This window comes from Hyaena hyaena, unplaced genomic scaffold (genome assembly GCF_003009895.1).
Source record: "Hyaena hyaena isolate Hyena2069 unplaced genomic scaffold, ASM300989v1 scaffold_150, whole genome shotgun sequence".
Classification (NCBI taxonomy): Eukaryota; Metazoa; Chordata; class Mammalia; order Carnivora; family Hyaenidae; genus Hyaena; species Hyaena hyaena.
Window position 1 is genome coordinate 1,304,255 of NW_024080782.1, and position 24,117 is coordinate 1,328,371.

At 43.5% G+C, this 24,117-nt stretch overlaps 1 protein-coding gene across 3 annotated transcripts in view; it reads right to left on the reverse strand.

Annotated features, from left to right (window-relative positions):
• FHOD3 (formin homology 2 domain containing 3) overlaps positions 1–24,117 on the reverse strand; it is a 467,989-nt gene that overhangs the window by 309,662 nt on the left and 134,210 nt on the right. The window lies entirely within an intron of this gene.

The window sequence follows — 24,117 nt, forward strand, 5'->3', positions numbered from 1 at the left end:
CAGTTCTCTGAGCAACCTCTTGACATTTGTCAAAAAGCTACTCCTTTCCAATCACTGTCAGGAGTTGATTCATCACAGCCCAATAAAGGTTGCACAAAGATGGAAAATCAGGCATAGCTGAGTGTTTGGGGCCCACTGTTAATTATAACTGTCCCAGGGGCCCTGGAGCTGGACTCACCTGTCACTGTTCACTGCTCTGGACAAAAGGAGTTCAACAGGAACAGAAGCCCTATTAACTCCATGGGGGAGACCGGAAAAAAAAACAAGAAAACCACTGGAAAAATACAGGCCTCAGAGATGGGGATCCGAATGCCCATGCACGTGGACCTGGCAGTATTCACATATAGAGCTGCCACCCTAGGGTTCAGGACCCAAGGGACACTCACATCTGGCAGGTGGCTCCAAGCATTAACACACCAGAGAGAGAGTAATACCCTTGGGGACAGAGACTGGGAGGGAAGGACAGAACCACACCACAGATGCCAAGAGAGGAGTATGCCAGTCTCCCGAAGGCCACAGCACCATCTGTTTGTACCTTTGCCTTCAACAGTAGCCACAGTCAGAATCAAAGCTTGGGTGGCGAGCACTGAAGTGTGCGCTGCGATAACTGCTGAATCACCTCAGAGCTTGAGGAAAGCAGGACCTCACACACGGTTTATATATTTTAATACATTCTTTGGCCCTTTCCCATAGTCAATACATTTGCCTGTGGCCCTTAGACAGATTTTTAAAAAATGGATATTTAAAAAATATTGACAGCACCTGTTCTAAATGGAAAACCAGTGTGTCTTAATAAAACTGTATTAAAAAGCTTTGCCCCAATAGGCTCTTCCTCAAGTCGATGCTGGTAAACCAGCACGCTGGGTAGGCTCTGTGCCAGAAGCAGGTGGGCGGGACTGCAGGGGCTCTGCAGGTTGGAAAGTTCTGGAATTGTTCCTACAAGGCATCACCTAGAAAATCGATAAGAAATTGAAGTGCTTTCCAACTAAACATGGGAGCTTGGACACAGGCGGTCTGGTTTTTGAAATATTCCCAACACACTTCGCTGCCGCTTCCTCTCCAGTTTCCTTTGTTCTATCTGGGGCTTTAGGCCTTTCTTCCACAAACAGCAAACCTCACATGGTGGTTCTGAAGGAGGAGGAGGTAAATGGGCATGTGCTTGGACTTCACAGACATGGGGAGGCTCCCACGTGGGAGCATGAAGAAGCCAGTCAGGTCATGATGCAGAAAGCTGGACGCAGGGCAGAGAGGGAAAGAGGACTGGTGGCAAATTTTAAAGAAGCAGTAGGGTACTAGGGTGCCCCCTTCCTGTGCCCAAGGGCCAGGAAACCAACTATGCCCCCATCAAAAGACCTCCTCCCTCAAAAAAAAAAAAAAAAAATCTGTGGAGGCATTATGGGGAGAAAAGTCTAGAAAAAAATTGCATAGGTAGAATTTCTACTGTGTCCAAACAGATAAAGGAATTTTTTTTTTTTTAAGTTCTGTCAGAATTCTGGGATAATTTCACAACAGGCACACAGAAAACAAGCAGGATAGCCTATGTGCTGACCTGCCCTGGCTCCCTGCTCCAGCCCCTTCCTGCCCCCCCCCAATCACACCACTTCAAGGTTGAGGGAAGTTAACATACATATGTGATAGTCCTATCTCCTCCATGGAAGCCAACACCAGGTAGAGGCCTCTTCAAGAGGCTCGTGGGGAATGCAGAGGACGCACATGCCCACTACCCTAGCAGAACACAGTAATGCAATTTCACCAGCGGGACGGGGGGATCACAGGACTATGTTGAAGACCCAGTTTCTTTCCCACTAGCTGTGTGTCCTCAAGCCCGACTCTCCTCAGGGCCCCTTTTCTACAGCTCTTACCTGATGGATCAAATCATCACATAAATCAAAACCTCTGCCTAACAAAAGGTGTTTTTATGCCCAGAACTGCATTAAGCCAGTCCCTTGATCCTGATATCTCCATAGCATCTGACCTAAGACAGAGAAGTAACAGAAAATGAATATGTGGTCAGAGCAACACCAAGTTAGAATTAAGCTGGACCGCGAAGAACTCTGGCAAAAGCAGTTAGTCTATGTTTTTAAATTTTTTGAGGAGCCTCCATACAGTTTTCCATAGCAGCAAATACCATTTTATCCAGCAATCTTACTTCTGAGAATATACCTAAGAGCATTAAATTCAGAATCTCTAAGAGCTGTCTGCACTGCCACATTCACTGCAGTGTTCACAAGAGCCAAGATGTGGAACCCTAAGTGTCCACTAACAGATGAATGGATAAAGAACAAGTGGTGTGTACACACAGAGAAATTCAGCCTTACACAAAGGAAATCCTGTGGGCACCTGGGTGGCTCAATCGGTTAAGCGTCTGACTTGGGCTCAGGTTACAATCTCATGGTTTGGGAGTTCGAACTCCACGTTGGGCTCTTTGCTGATGGCTCAGAGCCTGGAGCCTGCTTTGGATTCTGTCCCCCTTTCTCTCTGCCCCTCCCCCACTCCCTCCCTGTCTCTCTCAAAAATAAACATTTAAAAAAAATTAAAGAGTAAATCCTGCAATATGCAACAACATGGATAAACATGGAAAATATCATGCTTAGTGAAATAAACCAGTCACAGAAGACTATTACACAATTCCACTTATATGAAGTACCTGATATAGTCCAACTCATAGAAGCAAAGCACAGAATAATGGTTCCCAGGGGCTTGGTGGAGGGGGAAATGAGAGATTTGCTGATCAATGGGCATGAAGTTTCAGTTACTCAAAATGAATGCTAGAGGTCTATATAATGTGCTTATAGTTAATACTGTATTATACGCTTAGAATTCTGTCAGAAGGGTTGATGTCATGTTAAATGTTCTTACTGCAATAAAAAAAAATTAATCTATAAACCTCAAAATCCAGAGACCTCTGGTTCTCTTTCTGACTTCTCAAATTCTTTGGGCTTCTTTTCTTGACTCACATTGACAACAAATGGTGAGTAATTCCAAGCCAGACAGGCTTGCTTTACAGGCTGACTTCATTAACGTTTTGAGGAAAAGTACTGTGAGATCCTAGAGCTCTGGAAAGGCAGCATGAATACTGAGAAGGCTCATGAGACGTCTTTATGATTCAAGCCCCAGTGTTCGCCGCAGCACAAAAAACATCCAGAGGCACTCTCATAATCCTTCTAATTCTTGGTGACAGTGAGCCACGAACACGGTTTGTGATGGTGGCCAGTCACTCCAGCGGGTGAGCAGGACCGCTGGGTGCCCCAGAGCCTAGTTCAAGGGAACTTACAAGCAAATGAGGTTGCTGATTATGGAGGGGCAAGAGAGACGCTTAGAGGGCCAAATCTGCGAGAAGGAACCACAGGCAGGAAAGAAAGGAGCTTGGAGAGCAGGGTGGTTTGGGGCTGAGAAGGAGCTGACACAAGACCACAGGTGTGCTGAGCAATTGTGGTAAACAGCATTCCTACCCGGTCAAGTTCATTCTGTCCATGTGACACCTGACCAGGAGATGCAACATGCAGGATGGCACAGGACAGTCAGCCTGCGTAACTGAGCAGTCTGGCTTTCTTTCCCATCCCCTCAACCTGCCACCGCCACAGAGAATCTGCACCTTGCCCTGAAGGCGGCTCAGCTCTGTCAGGCAGCCTTCCGGAATATTGGCATGCACAGTCTGGACACCAGAAGGATAGGAGAGGAGGGAGGCCCAAGTCTGAGGAACTACCAGGCTGGCGAGGCCAATCTACCACCTGCAGCACTAAATCAGAGGTGGGGAAGGGCGGGATGGGCCACGTCATGGGTGCCAAGTAGGAAAGAAGGTCAAGGCTTTTTTGGCCCGTCTATCCTAGGCAGCTTTGAGTTCTGCCAGACTGGGAGAGGTGAGAAAGAGGGATTTCTTGTCATCACTTTGAAGAGAGTGAAGATCCAATGACTCTTCTGAAATGACCTATGGTTGCTGGATCCCTCCCCCCGCCCTTTCTTTTTGAACCACTCCAGTACCCCTCCTGGACAGGTTATGTGGAGTACTGGCTTCTGAAGGTGATAGACAGCGCCGAGTCCCACTCTGCTCTGTGACCTGGGCTGCATGTTGTAACATCATGTACGAACTGCTGCTCTTTCCTGTACACATCACTTTTCAATGGGTGATGGCCAGCAAAGGACACGAGACAGGCACTAGGTTAATTTACAACATCATAACAGGGTGATATTTTGTTTTCCAGTTGATTTGGGTATTTCCTTCTTTCTCTGGGATGCAGGAATGAAAGTGGCTTGCTAGGAAAATCCATAAGGTAAACATGAGTACATTCAGTGCGTGAAAAGAAACTAAACTGAAGGGTGCTTGCGGCAGTAACATATACATGAATGAAAAGGATTATAGACTCTTCTTACAAAAAGACCTCACAGATTGGAAGCCAGGTTCAACCTCTCGGGGTTTACTGCTCGTTAAGTAATTATTTCATATGCCTAAAGTTAAAGTTTTCTTTTTTAAACAAAACCATGTTTGCTAAGTATTCTCCAGTGTAACTTTCTTTTAAAAAAAAAAATACTTGGTATGAATCCTATTTGTCCAAATGCTCCTCTATTTTACCCACTTCACTTCAAAAAACCATAGATGATGTCACCTCAGACCCCCGAAGCCCTGTTTCCCCCATTCCACTGCTCACATTCATTCTGCTTCTAGACTTATCATTTACTTCTTGTTAAGGGTGGAAGTTTCTTTAACAAACTACAATAAATATCTGACTCCAAAATTCCCCAATATATTATATTCATTTTCATGGTTATCAACTAAAATCTTTAGTGTTTTTCTACCCATGATGGGCCCCCATTCAACAATGAACTCATAATGAAATTGGACTTGAAAAGTATTTTTCCCGAAATAATGCCCTTAAAATACATGTCACCAGAAAAACTTACTGGAGTAATTATTATGCATATCAGAACACAAGGAAAAAAAGTCATTTTTAAAATTCCAAGAATTCTAGCCAAGCATAAAATGTTGCACGTTTTTTAGGCTTCACATTTTGCTGCTATTTTAGAATGCATGTAATTATCTCCTGCAGTAAAAGTCTGGGGAACAAGCTTGGGAAGAAAGGAATTAAAGTGAGGGAAACAGTTAACACAGTGGCTCAAGTTCTGGGGTGAGATGGATTTGGGCTCTAATCCTGCCTTTCTGGTTCGAGGATAGTAGGCAGGTGCCTTAAATACTCCAAATCCCCACCCTATACCTACAGCACTAGGATAACAAGGTCATAGCACAAATGTAATGTGGACATGTAAAGAAAATAATAGTATGAAAAATCATTTCAGGGTATATACTCAATATGCTATGCCTTCCCTATATGTTTGATCTTAACATAATAAAAACTTAAAATATATATGCACCATTTCCTCCCAATTATCTAGCATTTAAGCACATGATAGAAGTGCTTTTAAAATAGGAAATGTAGATAGCTTCTAAGGTGGAGTGATCTGAGAGCCACTGAAAGGAATTCAGCGTCCATTAATGTTTTCACTATGCTCCTGCTATCTACACAGCCCCAAATTTTACCATTAGGAATTAACTGCTTTTGTTAAAACACTGTACTCTTCAAACATCTTTTAACCACAAATAACCTCGTGGGGCCTCAGAGTAAGAAAGCTCTTACCATCATCCCCAGAAAAAAAGAACACTGATAAATGGCTGTCCTAAAGGGGCAACTTGGGGGGGGGGGGATGGGGAGGTAAAACAGGCCAGAATAGGGACCCTGGGTTGAGTGAAGGACAGAGGCTGAATGTTTGGGCAGAGTACAAGCAGGTAAGGCCTCGGGGGGGTCAAGAGGCACGGCTCAGCCAGGACATGGGGAGGGGGTAAGGAGAATGCTGGCCAGAGTGAACAGGCAGCTCTCCTTCAGGACCCACCCCCACAGGATGTGATTTCATAACCTCCCCAACCAGGGCGCCTCCCTCAGTTCCACTGACATTCAGATCCTGACTGACTTGCAAAGCCTTTCCATTCAAACAGGGTTCAATCTGGGACGTGTGGATTTAAGAGAGGCAAAACTTGCCAGTGAGAAATTATCCCAAGGCCCTCCCCAGGGAGCAGTCTTCAGAGCCGATGAGCCAGCACATTGGAAAAGGAAAAGGCCCACAGAGGCTCCTGCTGCTGAGAAGGAGAAATCAATACGGAGATTTAAAGCTGTTACAAGACAGCCTGACTCTGGTGCTGGCTTCTCGTGTTGCTGGTGATGTCAGCCCGGCACTGCTGATGACCCAGCATTCTGATAACCTCCAGGGCCCTTCTAGACTGCAGGGAAGCCAGGCTCCCAGGGCTCTGGATCCCCAAGTGGTGGCTTGGGTGACAGCATCACCTTTTGAGATCTGGTTTTCCAACAGTTCGCTCACCCCACGTGGGTCAGTTGTGTCATCTGCCGCAGGATGACCCACGGTCAACTCTTCACCAGTTGTAAGCCCTTTAACATCTGCTGTCCAGCAACATGCTCCTGCTCTCAAAGCCTGACCCAGTATAAGAGCCAGGGCACTGGTTCACCCGCACAAGCCTGGAGAAAGGCTTCGGTGTTTTGGATGCAACAAAAACACTAAAAAAACAACCCTGGAATGGGGTCAAGACGACTTCATTAATTGACTTAGAAGAAATCAGCAACTTCAGTTTCAACCTGACTTATGTTAAGATCCAGGAGCCCATAATCACCATCGCGGTGTCTAACCAGATAAAAAGCCCGAGTGGCCATGACCTGGAAATGTCCCAGTTCATGGCACTCACCAACAAGGCATCCTCAGAGGGAAAGATGAAACCCAAGAGGAGACAGAGGCCCAAACTTCTGTGATCATACCCTTAGCTGGGCTGTCAAATACTGAAGTGAAAGAAAACTTATTTTTGTAGGCATTTTAAACACAGCCTCATGGTCAGTGGAATGGTCTAGAATCCCTCTTCTGATTTCAAATAAATTGAACAGGATCTGAGAGTGGATAAGGGAAATACGCTACAGTGTGTACAACTCCATTTAGGATTTGTTTACTCCTCAGACCAACCCTATCAACCCTACCAGACACCATGAAATGTATTTCCGTACATTAAGATTTATTCCCCCCATTTTTCAGGTTGGTTAAGTAATATGCCCGCTTAGGAGTCATACCACTAAAACTCAAGGCAGGACTCAAACCCAGAAGTTTTTAAACCCACCTCCCATGCTCAGTCCATGTTCTTTCCCTAAGAGACCATTTCATGAATCATCATGAATAGCAGCCCATATGACCCTGAGGTGGCCTGGAGAGGATGATTATCTTAATCCTGAGCTGGCCTCCATTCTTTGCCTGCTACATTGTACTGTCGCCCTAGAAGATAGGAGGAGAGAAGGGACAATGGGCCCTCCAGGAGAATCACTCCTTTCCTCCATCCAATCTCTACAACCACTGAATGTCCTCACAGCCCACCCAGTCATTCTGCTAGGCCTGTCCTATTTAAATCATCCTACCACATCGAAACTGTAGAGGCACTTTACCTTCTATTCCTAAGAATCCACCATGACAATATGCCTCCCACAACATGAAATACACATGCAGGAGGCTTATTCCCTGCAGTAATTGCAACATACAAAAAACAACCTAAAGGTCTCCCTCACCTAAGAGTTGAATAAATTGTGGCACATCTACATAATAGAATCTGAGACTGGTGCAAAGACGATTGGGGAAGATTTCAATGAACTGATGGGAAGGGATTTCTATAGCATTCTCTTAAGTAAAGAAAAAAAAAACAAAGTGCAAAAGAGTATCCACAGTATTGCAACCTTTCATGTTAGAACGAGGGGGTAAGAAAATACTCCTGCATCTGTTCATTTGTGCAAGAGGAAGTACAGAATAATACATGAAAAACTAAAGAGGTTGGATAACTATAGGGTATACGGCTGGGAACAATGTGGCAGGAAGGGGGGCGGGTGGCAACACAACGGATTAAGGGAAAGTAATACTTCGGAGTGTCCCATGTTGAATTGCTTCATTTTTTTTAAAACCGTGCTTAGAGGGGCACCTGGGTGGCTTAGTCGGTTAAGCGTCCGACTTTCGCTTAGGTCATGATCTCGCGGTTTGTGGGTTCGAGCCCCGCATCGGGCTCTGTGCTGACTGCCAGCTCAGAGCCTGGAGCCTGTTTCAGAGTCTGTGTCTCCCCCTCTCTCTGACCCTCCCCTGCTCACGCTGTCTCTCTCTCTCTCTCCTAGAAATAAATAAAATATATATATATATATAATAAATAAATAAAACTGTGCTTAGTTTCTCACATATTCCAAAACAATTAATAATTAAAATCAGCCAAAAAGTGAGAAGAATCTGAAGTGAAGTACAAAAAGTAGCCAATAAACTTAAATGTACTACAAATGAATCACTTAACCACACTGAAGGAGCGGATAAGGAAATAAGTAACTTTGGAGAACAGGATTTTGACAAGACCCTGCACGGCTCAAGATAAAAGGACTGTATAGTAACATATTCTACTTAGCTTTTTTACCAAAAGTACGTGGGTTAGGGATTTAGAAGCCAGTCCACTTTATTCTGTTTTCTAAGACTGAGTAAATAGGTAAATATATTGTGGCTAACTAGACCCAGGTTTCTTTTTGATGGAGAAAGGACTTACATGTAAAACAAAAGGGAAAGACTGTAAGTAGTCTTGTGTAGGTAGACTAAAATCGGTCCTATCATTACAAACTCAAAGATTTTGATACATAGAGATAGGACAGTATGTGAATTTCCACACACACACACACACACGCGCGCGCGCGCATTCTAGCTCTGTGCTCTGAGAAGGTATAAAACCAATGACACTCCTGTATCACTGAGCACACCTAGCTTCTTGAGATCTTGTTCTCTAAACACCATTCTCTACTAAAGGAAACCGAGCTCCTTAGAGAAACAACAGCTTCCAGGACCAAACAAGGCAAGCACAAGAGGAGCATAAAGCATCTTGAGATGGGAAGAATTTTTAAGTCCAAGAAAATAGAGTAAGAGAATATCTAAAGGACACAGGAGGCAGCCTGTGGGAGAATGATCTCCCAATGGTCAAATCTGGAAAGACTGGACAATAAATGATAGTAATGGGTTAGAACCTATAGAATGAAACAGATATCACTAAGCTCATACTGATATTACTAAGTAGAGAAAGAAAGATGCTCCTCACAGAATTTCAATTCATAAATGCATATAAAATGATAGAAATGGAAAATTACTATTAGGCAAACATCACAGTAATGATTGTCACAGGCAAGAATTATCAAGGCATTTGAAAGTATGATGAGAAGCAGAATGTTTGCATCATCTCAAAGCACTTCCCAACAAGATGTTTATTAATTACAAAGGGAACAAAGCTTACAGATAGCACCTTACCCACGTGACCAGAGTCACCATCTGCAGCAGTGAAACTTACTCTATCATGTGCCTCCTCATCTGATGAACTGAGAAGGACCCAATATTTCTGTCAAAAACCTCTAACTGGAATTCAATCATGAGGGAACATCCAACAAAACCATTTTGAGAGTCAGCCTACAACATCACAGGCCAATATTCTTGAAATGTGTCAAGGTCACGGAAGAAAAAGAACTAAGAAATGGTCACAAAGCAGAAGAGACGATGGAGATGTTACAGCTAAAATGAGACGCTGGTGTGCAGGCTCAGCTGGACCCTGGGACTGAAGAAAGATCATGGGACAACTGACAAAGTTTGAATAAAGTATACAGAATAGTTGGTAGTATTGTCACAATATTAATTGCCTGGTTTGGATGTTTGTACTACGGTTTGTAAGATATTAACGTCTGGGGAAGCTGGGTGAAGGCCATACAGAAAATTTACATACAAGTCTTGTAATTTGGTGGGGAGGTCCCCAATTATTTCAAAATCAAAGAGTTACAATATAAAAATATCTTTCAACAAAACTTCCCCAACAAATCCTCATTTGGGGGGAATTTGCGTATATTTTTCTATACAACCGCATGAGGTAAGACAGAGAAACAGACTGAAAAAATAAGCCTATCAGCGTAAGAAGTCCAAATGCCAATGTAATAAAATCATCCAATAAAAAAAATCTAGGAGGGAAAATCCATTTATAAAGAAATGAGGAATAAAGCTCACTGCTTTTGAGCTAAATACGGAAATACATTCCTGGATACGATAAACATTATCACGAATATACTTTGTAAGACAAAGAAAAAAAAATAACAACAGAACAACTGTTATCCTCCAGACTATTTTCAGCTCAAAGAATGCCATATACTTAGAAGAATGCTTGAACCACTATCTTGCGAACACATTACATGAAACAGAGCAAACAAGAAGGGGGATGTGGGGGGCTGAGAGCAGGGAGGGGGCGACCCAAGAACACATGGAATGTCCAGTGTCTGCAAGTGGCTGAGTATTCCAGTCACTGGCAATGTCATTTCTAAGTTGTGAAAAATAATGACGCTCTCTCACACCATGACTCATAGAGGAAACACTCTGTAATCAGTCATTTTTTATTCTGTTCCTCAGCTTTATTCACAGACTTCCATGAACTGAAGTAAAAAATCCTAACTTAGCATAACTTGGCATAGCCTTTCTAATTTTGGCAGTGGGGGCAGGGGAGGGGGACACTTTTTTCCCCCCATCAAGCAACGTGTCACTAACTTTACCAAGGTCCCTTGTAGCTCCACCAAACAAATCTGATGAGTCCCCCAGTCTGAGGAGGTACATTGTGTTCTCCAGGGCAGGCACTACATCTAAAATGTGACGGAGAGCCGGTGCTGGACCATGTATAATTAAGGTTCATGAAGGCAACTGTGCAGCCCAGTTGTTTGAGTGATGCTTCCTCTGTGACATGGGGTTTCCCAATGTACCTCCTCTATAATGACTTAGCAATCAAGATGAAGGAGCCCACCAGAAAAAAACACTATGCTAAGAGGAATTCTGCCAGCAAGGGCTCTGCCTGCCAAAGCAGCGATCACACACCCTGCCCACAGCTGGGCTATCAGGGCATGTGTTGAAGTCTTCCAGACCCCCATTCAGGTCCTCCTGGTCTCCAGGTAAACTTAATTTAGACCCCAAGTCTCAGTCTGGTCCTCCTCCTCCATCTTCCCAAAGATCCCTGTGCTTTCACTTTTTCTAGCCCTTCAAACAGGTTAGTCTCTCAGCTGGAACTGAGCTACCTGAAGGCAGGTTCCTTCTGAACCAGCGTCTGACATGATGCCCAGCCCACAGGAGCACCTAATGCCTACCGGCAGCCAAGTAGAGCCTATGGCGAGTGGGGGACACCAGACCACATGTGCAGTCCGGCTATGGAGCACACGCTTCTTCACGTCACCCACTTTATGGAGCTCCCACATGTCAGGCAGCGTTCTAGGTGCCGAGAATGTCACACTGGCTGATGGAGGGGCCATCCTGTGGAATTGAGAGGTTCTCTAGCGGGGGAGATGGACTTTGAACACATAACTATGCAAATGATTATGTAACTACAGCTGCAAAAAATATCATCAAACAAAACAAAAGCATGGCAGGGCTATAAGAACATCTAACCAGACAGACCTGATCACGTCCATTCCCGATTTCTGAAGGTTATCCAAGGCAGTGCTGGGGCTTAGGGATGATCTCAGCAGACACAACCCCATTAGTGAAAATACAAGGGAAAAAAACCTGGAGGTGAGCCAAGTGTCAGCCTCAGGGGAATGACCACACATGGCCTTACCCGGGCAACCTGAGGGAACAGAACTACTGAGCCATTTAAAAATGACAAGTATGTAAACTATGTTGATATGTGGGAAGATAGTCAAAGAGTTTATTACAAATTGGGGGTTTTTTTTTTCCTACCATAAAGGCACTTAGGTTCATTAACAAAAATTTCAGAACCCAGCCTCAGCCACCCTGGCCCCAAGATAATCTACACCCCTGGGGACTAGCAGCAACTGGTGAGTCTCAACGTCTTGGTGGCAGTAAGTGGGAGTACGAGGAGAGCTTTGGAGGTTGGCTGGTGGAGTCGCTAGTTTTTAGATGCAGACTCAGGCAGCTCGTCCCAGCACCCGACCACGCCAGCACCTCGGGCCCTTCCCATCCCGTGTGCAGCCCCTGAAAGGGCTACTCAGACTACAAAGGGGGTTGGAAATCAGGGGGGTGACCCCGTCCCCCATCAAGAAGAAAAGGCTCCCCCCAGGTGAATGTAGACAGCTTCCTTGAGCTCCTACCACAGAAGGTAACAGCTCAGCCAGTCCTCAGAGCAAGTGGCCAGCTGAACTGGAACATCCCCGACCCATAGCTACTCTAAGTGTGAAGCCTGAACCAGCAACAATAGCATCAGCTGGGTGCTTGTGAGAAGTTTGTGCCACCAGACCTACTGAAGCATCACCTATGTTTTGACAAGATCCCTGGAAACATCACACACACACACTAAGATCTGAGAAGCAATGGTTTAGTCTTAAAGTACAGGAATTTTTTTAATTTTTATTTTTAATGTTTGAGAGAGAGACAGAGCATGAGCAGGGGAAGGGCAGAGAGAGACACACACAGAATCTGAAGCAGGCTCCAGGCTCTGAGCTGTCACCACAGAATCCAACGAGGGGCTTGAACTGTGAGCTGTGAGATCATGACCCAGGCTGAAATTGGATGCTTAACCAACTGAGCCACCCAGGCACCCTTTAAAGCACAGGAATATTGATTTGTTCATTCTTTAAGCATTCATTGACTTCTCTGCTCAATCCAGGGCCTGGGGCACTTGGATGGCTCAGTCACCGGAGGGTCCAACTTCAGCTCAGGTCATGGTCTCACAGTTTGTAGGTTCAAGCCCCACATCAGACTCTGTGCTGACACCACGGAGTCTGCTTGGGATCTTCTGTCTCCCTCTCTCTCTGCTCTTCTCCCACTAGCGCTCGCTCTCTCTCTCTCTCTCTCTCTCTCTCTCTCTCTCAAGAATAAACAAGCATTAAAAAAAAACTTTAAATAAAAAAAATCTAGGGGGGCAGATCCAAAGATCTGACAAGGTACCTAACAAGGTCCTCAGGAAGAGAAAGCCAAGGGAAGGAGTGATACAGATGCCCTTATGCAACCCCAGAGAGGAAGTCCATGGCGGAAAAACTTAAGAACTTTTGAGAAAGCCAGAGTCCAAGGTTCAGGATGGATCTGGATGGAAGTCTCCAGAAAAACCATTCATTAGCTGCAGTGAAACAACACTCTTAATAAAAACCATGAAGGGCCCCATACAGCTTCCATCAGTCAATAAAGGGCCATACTGTTCTTTCCGTTCAGCCTCCTCACTGGCTAGAAACTTTCTCATCCTCTTGCCCAAAGTGTCCATGATGTGGTGTATTCACTTTGTTTTGTTGCAGAAAACATGGACCCTCAACAGCTGTATTAGCATCTCACTGGTTGGCATGACTTAGAGTTCAAGGTCAACACAAAGTCATCCAAGGTGAACACGGAGTCACCTGAGGTGACACCAGACATGCTCAGGCCAGGATGTGGAGGGGTCTGGGCCTCACTCCGAGGCCACAGAGAGATCAGTTCATGATCAGAACTGGTTTTTTAAGTGAAAGCTCAGGTGGGACAAGTGGAGGGGGAGCTAGAGGAGAGCTCTTGGGGCCAGAAATAGGGAGCAGCGGCTGTCAGAGAGTAAGGGCCAGGCCGACTCAGGCTGTGAACTGGAAGCAGAGAGCAAGGCTGGAGGGCTCCCGGGAAACGATGCCAGGCCTGGGTCTCCAAGACTGAGTGTGTGGGCAGGGAAGGAAGCCAGCCAGACGCGGGACCACCAGCGGCTCTTGCCGACAAGACTGGGACTGAACTGTGGATAGGCTGAGTCCGGGGGGCCGCTGGTATCTGTGAACTGATGGAGCTGCAGGCCAGCGGGGAGGAACTTGGGTCTGGTTAGAAAGGCTACTGAAGCCCTAGCTGGAGGAGAAGGGACATAGTAAGACCTGAGGAAAGGGCCAGGGGAGAAGGTGACCCCAAGTAACCAAAAGAAGACCCACAGAAGCTGCCAGAAAAGAGAGGGAGAAAGCAGGGAAGCCTGTTATCTGGGGAGCAGGGGAGAGTGCAATTTAAAAATCACAGATGGCAAACTGCCTCCAGTGCTTCAGAGGAAGGGAGGACACAAGAAAAAAGGTCCCCGCATTTGGCAAGTATGAAGCAGCATACTTCATAATGCATGCTAATATATATTTGCATATTTCATAATGTGTGCATAATGTAAGCGCATTCCCTGCTGATGGTGTCAGTGAGGAAATGGGGACACAAGGCTTGGGAGGGTCTGTCCCCAGAACAGAGGCAGACGAAAGCAGTTGTGGACAACATCTGCATACTGGTCCACTTGGTATACCTGACATGAAGTGTATTTCTGAATAATGCCTTCTAGTGTCCAGTCTTCACTGAGGCTCCCCACAGCCTCCTCCTATCATGGAACCTTTTAGTAACACGCCCCGAGGCACCCCTGGGAGCCAACTCTGTATAGGTGAGATGTGGCGAGCAGTCCAGGGGACTTGCCATCTAATGTACATGCTCTCAAGGAAAAAACAAAACATTCACTTAAGCACTTCTCTAACTATCCATGTTAAGGAACAGCTTTTTTTTTAGGTAATTCATTTCCAATCCATCATTGACCAACACTTTAGTCAATTACAACAAAAATATAGTGCTAGTAAAGGAAATAAAACAGGACATACAATACCAAATGTTTTATCATTAGACTCAATACACAAAATTCCATATTAATAATCTAAAAAACAGAACACAAAGAATAGAAGCAACTAAAAGAAAGCATATGGGCAATTAATGTACAAAGTCTCCAGGACTTTCATGGCTTTGTTGTAGTGCAACACGTCACAAGTGAAAATATTCCCGCATTAAAACCTAATACACACAATGAAGAAAAGCTGTATCTATCAGTATTCAAAGTCTTTGAGAAAATCTAGCTTTCACTTGTTAATTTAGCCTGGTATCAACCAAATTACTCTTAAGGGATAATATGTAGTCAATGTAGCTGAATTGTTTGTATATTTTGTTTAGTAACGTTCATCATGGCAAACAGTCTTACAGAGGTATGTTGACAGAAAGGGGAGGGAGAGAGAATTCAGTATAATTGTGACAAAGTCAGAACATTAGTTTTTAGCTTTTATTCACAATGAAAGCAAATGATGCTGTATTTCCAAACTGCCTCTTTATTCCTTCAGCAGTTGCCATTTTCCCAATCCATCCTCTACAGTTATGGTTCAATTTAGAGTATCTTTCAATGAAATAAGTACATACCAGATCCATAAATTTCCCAAGCATGAATTCCTTTGATAGAAAATCATATTCAAAATGTTCAAACTCATAAGGTATTCAGTGTTAATGTTTCCTAGATATTCAATGTCAAGATCATTATCTACTTCACTGCTAACTGTAGCTAAGTCATGGAATATAACATAGCAATCTGTCGACTCTGTTCTTATAAAGTTGTTTTTGCCCTTTGATCTTATCTGCCATTTAAAAATATGATGCATTCCTTTGTTGTGTGGAACTTTTAACACCTAGGATATCAAACAACTCAGGAATCTGGCTAAGCCCTATCTTTAAAGAATTGAGAGCAAGCTGGTTCCTGGTCTTCAAGAAACACTGACAACTTATTTCACAGTTCATTTTCCACAGAATTTTTCCAGAGATAACCATCATACCTCAGCATGCAGTAACAGTTTTTAACGATTAGCATCCATACTTCATATCAAAGGAGGATAATCTTTAACACCTTTGCTTTTATGTAATTTACAATTCTTACATCATCACTAAGCACACCACATAGTTTAGATGACATTTTTCCATACTACAGTTTCTCAATGGAGGAAGAGTTGCATGATTTACATTGTGTTGCAAACTCCTTAATCCATGCGGCTGCTCTAGAATATTCTCTTATTCTATCAGAACTCATTCTCTTACACAGAACCAATTCCAAATTACACTTGTTGACCACGTAATTCTTCAGCATTATATGGTCCAGAGTTAGTTGTGTTAGTCAGCAATAAGGCTGAGAATGCTTCCCATTTCTACATCATGCTCAAATTACACATCTACAGAATTGCCATATCAGCAAATCTGCATATTTTTCAAGCTGTAATGAAAACTTCTCTTCTATTTGTTCTCTGGCTTGTTTTCTGTACCACTAGCCAGTTTCAGAATACATCATTGGCAAGTGATACTTGGGCATCTTCTTTGCCCAAAATCCAGCCAATATTTCCACACCAGCATTTTTTATGCTGGTCTTGATGACTGTAGACTGTCTTTGCATTTTCAGCAAATTAAAGTTATTTAACGAGAAGCCCACAAAGTACTAATGTTGACATATGAAATGTGAACACCTCTCTGTCAACTCTCTTAACTGGATGCTTTCAAAGAATTCTTTTTGTTTTTCAATGTATTTCTTTGGTTTATCTGAAAGTACTTTAAGTATCAATACTCTTATTTCTTCACCAGCCAGTACATTCTCACAAAATCACACATTGTGCTTACGCAGTTTATTTGGCTTACTATGGCTATAAAACTAGATGTGTGAAGGTTCAAACTGTGAATTAAAACTAATATAACATCTTTTGTTCTCAAAATGGCTTTCACCATCACCACTTTGTTTACAACTAACTGTGCATTCAGATAAGGAGGTTTTTCTTTGCAAAAAAAAAAAAAAGTTCAGTGGCGTGTGCTTTGCCATCATTAAAGTTAGAATTCATTTACATTTACTGAAAAATATTTAGCTAAAATGAAGCAATAAGATACTATCTAAGTTAAAAATATTTTTTAATGTTTATTTGAGAGAGAGAAAGACAGAGAGCATGAGCAGGGGAGGGGCTGAGAGAAAGGGGAGACATAGAATCCAAAGCAGGCTCTGGGCTGTCACAAACTCAACAACCACAAAACTTACCAACCACGAAATCATGACCTGAGCTGAAGTTGGATGCTTAACTGACTGAGCCACCCAGGTGCCCCTAAGATACTATCTTTATTCACATAGTATATAATTATGTATTGAAAATATACTATGGAATTTTAAAAAGCTGCTGGAAAGGAATGTAGCAAAACTTCAGGATATAAAGCTAAAATACAAATCGTTTTTTTTAGTGTTTATTTATTTGAAAGAGAGAGAGCCTACATTCATAAGGAGAGGAGGGGCAGAGACAGAGGGAGAGAGAGAATCCTAAGCAGGCTCCATGCTGTCAGCACAGAGCCTGACACAGGGCTTGATCCCACAACCCTGGGATCATGATGTGAGCTGAAACCAAGAGCTGGACACTAAACCGACTGAACCACCCAGGCACCCCTATACAAGTATCCATTTTCTTTCCATATATAAGCAATAAAAATTGGAAATTTAAATTTATGCTAGCATCCAAAAATGACATACCTAGGGATAAATTTAAAGCACTGGTTAAGGCCTGTATCTTGAACACTAACGCACTGCAGAGGGAAACTGAAGATGGCCTAAATAAATGGAGATACACATCTCAATAAAGGCATCGGAAGACTCAACATTAAGACATCGATTCTCCTCGAATCGATCTATAGATTCACTACAATCCCAATCAAAATCCCATGTAGTTTATTAGCAATCCACAATCTGATTCTACAATGCATATGGAAATGCAAAGGGCATACAATAGCCAAAAGAATGTTGATGAATTGGAAGACTTACACTACTTCACATCCACCTGTACTACGAGGTGGCAGGGAAGACAGTATGGTATTGTCCCAAGCACAGACACACAGAGCAGGGGAACAGAATCCCAAATCTGCACCTAGAACCTCACATACACTGCAATTGATTTTCGTCCAAAGTGCCAGTTAAATTCAGAAGAAAAGGACAAGGTTTTCAACAAACAGTGCTTCAACACCTGCATGTCCATACCTGACGTCATCCATCAAAATGAACTCACAGCTGGATCACAGAGCAAGACACATAACTAAAAATATTAAGCTTCCACCAGAAAACAGAGAGAAAGAATGTTCAGAAGAGCAGGATAGGTAAACATTTCTTAAGCAGGATACATAGAGAAAGCTAGTACACTGGACCCCAGCTTAAAACCTCTGCTCTTTGAGAAGGGGTACAATAAACATTTAGCAAATAGATTGTGCTGGTTGTTGTTACATGGAGATAAACATTTGTCAAAACTTACCCAACTGTCACTTAAATGGGTGCATTTTTCTGAATGTAAAATATTCCTCAACAAAGTTGATTAAGAATAAAACAATACCCTGAAGGCTAGTTGTAAAACACATGACTGATGTACAGCTTATGGGGTATGTAACTCTACAATACCCAATCTGTTCTAGACTCTGGTGAACAGGATTTGTCTACTGATTCCTTGCGTGAATACTATAACAATATTAAATTATTCCATAGGCATAACCTGGAGAGACTGCAGATTCCATTCTAAGCCCACCCATAAAGTGAATATCACAAAGAGAATCAAATGAATTTGTTGGCTTCCTAGCACATATAAAAGCTATGTTTACATTATACTAATCTATTAAGTGTCATAGCATCATATCTAAAAGAGAGAGAGAGAAACTAAAAAACTTTGATGCTTAAAAAATGTTAACCATCATCTAAGCTGTCAGTGAGTCATAATTACCAATCACAGATCACTGTAACTAATAATGCAACAGTTTGAAATACTGCAAGAATTCCCAAAATGTGACACAGAGACACGAAGTGTCCCAACAAATGCTGTTGGAAAAATGGCACCAGTAGACTTACTCTTTGCTGGGTTGTTACAAACCTTCAATTTGTGAAAAAATGCATTATCTGTGAAGTACAATTAAACCAAGTGTAGTAAAATGAGATGGGTCTTTTTCAGATATGACTGTTTCTAAATGCTTACTCTCAGGTTCTATACTTATCTCACTTTGACATGCCAGCCAACAGTTCACAAATCAGCAGTCATCTACAGAGGACACTTTGAGTAGCCTTGCCCTGATCACCTGCCCAGAATGCTTTAGGTTCAATAAAATCCCAACATGCTTTAAAACTGAACAAAATTGTTAACTTCTTCTCTTAAGCTAAAAGCAGTGCTGAAGCCCATTCCTTTATAGAAATGTGGGCGACATTCCTAATAAAGTACGAATGAGTGAACTTGAGGAGGAAAAGAATATAGGCTCCGTAAGGAAAAACTGTTACTACCCTGGTCCAATTCTTTGAGGCTTAAACAGGCAAATGTTTACAGTGGCAGATAGAATTTTAGGATGGCCTCCCAGATTCCCTTCCCTGCTATACAAATTCTATAATCCCCTCTCCTTGAATGTAGGTGAGACCAGTGAACAGGACAGAGTATCACTCCCATGATTAGGTTACACTGTAAGGAAGAGAGGAAGCGATTTTTCATGTGGAATTTACGTCTCAAATCAGTTGGAGTCCATCAAAGGGGAGATTATCCTGGGTGGGCCCGACCTAATCAGACGAGTCCTTGAATAGTGGTTTGAAGGTAAGAGACAAGTAGCAACAGAGAACCTTTCTTATTGGGCTTGAAATAGTGACTGCTCTGTTGACAAGAGCCACATGAAAGGCAAGGGCAAGTAGCCTGTAGAGGCTGAGGACCTCAGTCTTACAACCTCAAGGTATTGAATCCTGCCAACACCCAGTAAGCCTGGCAGAGGAAATTAAGCCTCAGATCAGAACAAGGCGTGACAGGGGCGCCTGGGTGGCTTAGTCGGTTAAGCGTCCAAGCTTCGCTTAGGTCATGATCTCGCGGTTCGTGGGTTCAAGCCCCGCGTAGGGCTCTGTGCTGACTGCCAGCTTAGAGCCTGGAGCCTGTTTCAGAGTCTGTCACTCCCTCTCTCTCTGACCCTCCCCTGCTCACGTGGTCTCTCTCTCTCTCCCTCTCTCTCTCCCCTAGAAATTTAAAAAAAAAAAAAGAGCAAGGCCTGACTGACACCTTTATTTCAGCCTAGTGAGATCCCAAGCAGAGGACCCAGCTAAGGGATGTTAGGACTCCTGTCCTATGTAAATCGTGGGAAAATAAATATGGATTTTTCAACCACTAAATTTGCGGTAATTTACTATGCAACAATAGGAAACTGGAAGAGGAGAATCCAAAATTATAATTCACATTTATACACAAATTTTTGACAAGTCTTCACACCAAGGATATGGGAGTATACAGAGATATCTTCAGGAAAGAAAAGCAGATGTGACCAAGTTGTCACATAGAAACAAGCTGCCTTAATACACACATGTGCGCATGGAGGGAGGCTACATGGCCAACTGGTGAGAGCCATCTCTGGTGCAGGCCCTATCTGGTTTCCAGCTCAGCCTCTACTCTTATGGACCCGAGACCTGTGGAAAATCACTTAATTTTCCATACCTTATCTTGCTTATCGGAAAGACAAAAGGTTAATCACCTACTAAATCAATTAAGTCTCTAGGGCCGCAAGCAAGATAGTAATTGGCTAAAATAAACAACAGAGACATGCATGAACAATAAAGCAAAGCCCTCAGAATCAAAATTAAGTCTAATGGCTGGGCCTTGCAGAGTGCTAGAAGGACAGCAGCCCCGCGGATGCGGCTAACTGATGACCAGCGAATTTTCCGGAGCCTCTGCTGTTAGATGAATATGCTTGCCCCGCCCCTTGTTTCACTCCCCACAAGATCAGGATTCCAAAGAGGCAGATGACAGATGTCCCAGCAGGACCCAGAGTCAAGGAGCCCTGGTCAAAGATTCACATGTAAGCCTCCACAGGACCTCCCCAAACATCAGGCCCTACAGAAGGGTGGCCACTCAACTGGGAAGGGAGTACTGTTACCAGAAGAGGGACAGGGAAGGGGAGGGAGGGAGTGGTTGGGGTCGGGGGGGGGGGGGGGGGGGGGGGGGGGGGTAGGTGGAAACATCAGAGCCCCTCCCCCACCTCCCCACAGACTAGAAAGCATGGAAACAAGGCTTTACACAGGCCAAGTGCTCAAACGGCAGCAATTTGTTGTCTCCACCAGACAGCCGAGTTGTCATAAAGAGGATTTGGAAATATAATGCAACTACACATTGAAGTTACATGTTGCTAGACAATGCTTGCTAGCTTTTATAATTTGCAGGTTCTCTTTCTGGCCCTGGTTTCTGTGTCCTTCCACAATCCCCAGCATCTATCCCACATGAGGTTTGTGGCTCTGTGCAAGTTCACATACTTGCATCCACCTCGCAGTACAGAATTCTGCCTTTGGTTTTGTTACCCTGATGGTTAAACTGCCTATTGAGGATGTAAATGACTTTGATTTTTTTCAAGCCTCTTTTTTCTTAGCATCTTTTTATTCTTTCACTTCAAATTCCTTCTTTTAGGTCTCCAACAGTTTTAAATATATTTCATATTCTCCAGGCAACAGTCCATTCTTTCAGCTTATAGTATTTGAACCCCACTACTGAGCGTGTGTACGGATTCTCCAGTGCCATGGCTGGCTCCCTGAGGCATTTAGAAGTTTGGATTGCCAGCCCGTCTTCAGGAGCACTCATCCATTATGTGACAATCCTGTGTCGCCTGAGCATAGTGTATCCCTCAAGAAGGCCATCACCAGCTTGGGACCACCAGTCTCACATTGATTTATCAGCTTGAGGATTCCTACACCAATTAGGTAATTCAAATCCCAAGCCCCAGTGAGGGCCACCCTGAGTTTCCCAATCCTACCACAGCAGCCCCAAGCAGGGTGCATCATGTTCCAGGTGAACTACCCAGTCTGCTGAGCATATTTTCTAGGGTCCTTTCTTTCATCAAGGATGTAATCCTGAGAGTCTTTAAACAGGGGTTCCCACCGTCCTTGGGCTTCAGGGCTCATCTTTGCTGCCCATAGCACACTAACGTGACCTGAGATTACCAAGACTGGCCAACTTTCCTAGACCTGCACTAGCATCACCTCACTGTTCTCACCCATGAGAAGGTTTTTGGATGGTGGGGATTTCCTCTGAGTTCTTGTCATCTCTGCACACATGTAAAAGGATTCTCAATGTTTTGTAGTCAGAAGTATTAAGCATTCTATAAGAGGAGGGTTTTCAAAATACCCCATTTACCAAACTGCCAGAAACAGAAGCCCCAGGGTATACATTCAAAAAGCAGGAGGTATTTTAAATCAAGCCCCTCTTTTCTCCATACACAAGCTGTGCACGCAAAGTAATTTAAACCTCATCTAGTCCTAGCCTCTTACCTATAAAAGATCCGGTCCCATGACTTGCTGGAATGAGTCAAATGAACACATTTAACAAGATGCTAAGAAGTATAGACAAGTGGAAAGAAGAAGTAACATCCATCCCCTTACCAATGGACAGAGAGTTTGTTTACACTATTATTAGGATTCACTATTACAAATAATGCTTTAAAATAGGCATGTTTAGGGTTTGCGTTTCATAAGATTTCCTTAGGATTGATTGATTCCTAGAACTTAAATTACTGGGACAAAGAAAAGAAACCTGTAAAGCCTTCCTCTAAGTAGAAAAAAATAGCTAAATACACACTGCTTAACTTGCTTTTCTGAAAGAACGGTGCTTCCAGAGCAACAGCAGATTCAGGAACATCCACTTCACAAGGTCCTATTAAGTCTGGGTTGTAGAAATGATTTTGTTCAAAAGTCCATGTCCAGGCCCAAGAATTTGAATAATTAAAGGGAATGGAAAAGAACAAGATAAGGCTTCCGTCTAAACTGAAAAGGCAAAGCGGTTCCTGAGCGGCTCAGTTAAATGTCCAACTCTTGGTTCCAGCTCAGGTCATAATCTCCAGGCTCGTGAAATGAAGCCCTGTGTCGGGCTCTGCATGGGCAGTGGGAAGCCTGCTTGGGATTCTCTCTGTCCCTCCCCGACTCATGCTCTCTCTCCCTTAAAATAAATTTTAAACAATAAACTTAAATTTAAAAATAAGCTGAAAAGGCAGAGAATCCTAAAATCAAAAAGAAAAGCCACCCTCTGCCAAATACAGTCCAAATAGAAGATAAAAAACACTAAAGAAAAGACAGAGCCATTATTATATGTAAGTTAAGCATTTGCTTTTCAAAAGATGTCACAAAGTGCCATTTACTGCCCTCTGTGGTTGACCATGACCCATGCACTGTCTTGGCCCCACCTGCCTTCCACGTGTGACCCCAATATACCCAGAGAACAGCAGGGCCAGGCACCCAGTGCGCACACGCACACACGTCCCCTGAGATCACAACTTCTCAGGCTGTAATCAGAGGACCAATTCCAGAAACCTGCTGGTCCACCCCTCCTCTAGGTCAGATGAACTTGGCAGAGGTATCCCTACCCTTTTTCAACATAAATCTTAAACTGGTGATTTTGTCTTCAACCCTCCCCATCCACTGAAGTTAAGGAGACCAAAAGACACATCACACCAATTTCCAAACAGCACACACCAAAATTGACAGTCCTATTTAAAATTTTAAAAAATAGAGAAAGAAAAGAAAGTCTTTAAACTGACATCCAGCTGGCACTCTGTGGACTCTTTGTATAATGGATTCTAAATTACAGATCAGAGTAAAACAACACAAGCAAAAATACGAAGTAATCAGAGTCTCTTTCTGAAGAAAATCTCCAGGCCGGCCATGGGCCATGGGTCTTTAGCCACCCATGCCAGCTGTAATAACCGCTCTGGAAAACACAGCTCCCCGAGAGGCAGAGCATTCCACGGAAATCAAAGCTATGATTACTGGAAAGCGGACATGCGCAAAAAGAATTACCAAAGGGAGAAAGACCTTTTTGTTTGATCTTCAAGATTTATCGAATGGAGTCAACCTTTACGGACTAAATGCAGATGCATCCTCAGGGAATCGTTCCACCCACCAGCGCCACCCATGTCCTCTGTCCTCTCCCCACTCGCTATCCTATTCCAGTAACACGCTTGTTTGAGCCTCACCAGTACGTTCTACAAGACTCACTCTGTGCAAAAACAGACATGGTTTCTCTCGCTTCTCTGGAAATTTCCTGGAGCCTTCCCACTTAAAGGACAGTCATATCACAGTTTCCTTTTATAGTATTACACAACTCAAATTATAATGATAAACCCATCTCTAAACCATATGGTAGTGACTCCAAAATTAAAATGTAGAATGTCCAGTGCTGCAGAATCTCCGATTTAGAGAGGCTACCGAATTTTGCCCTCCACCCACTAAAGACACACCCTAACCCAGCCATCAAGCTTGCTCACAACAGAGTT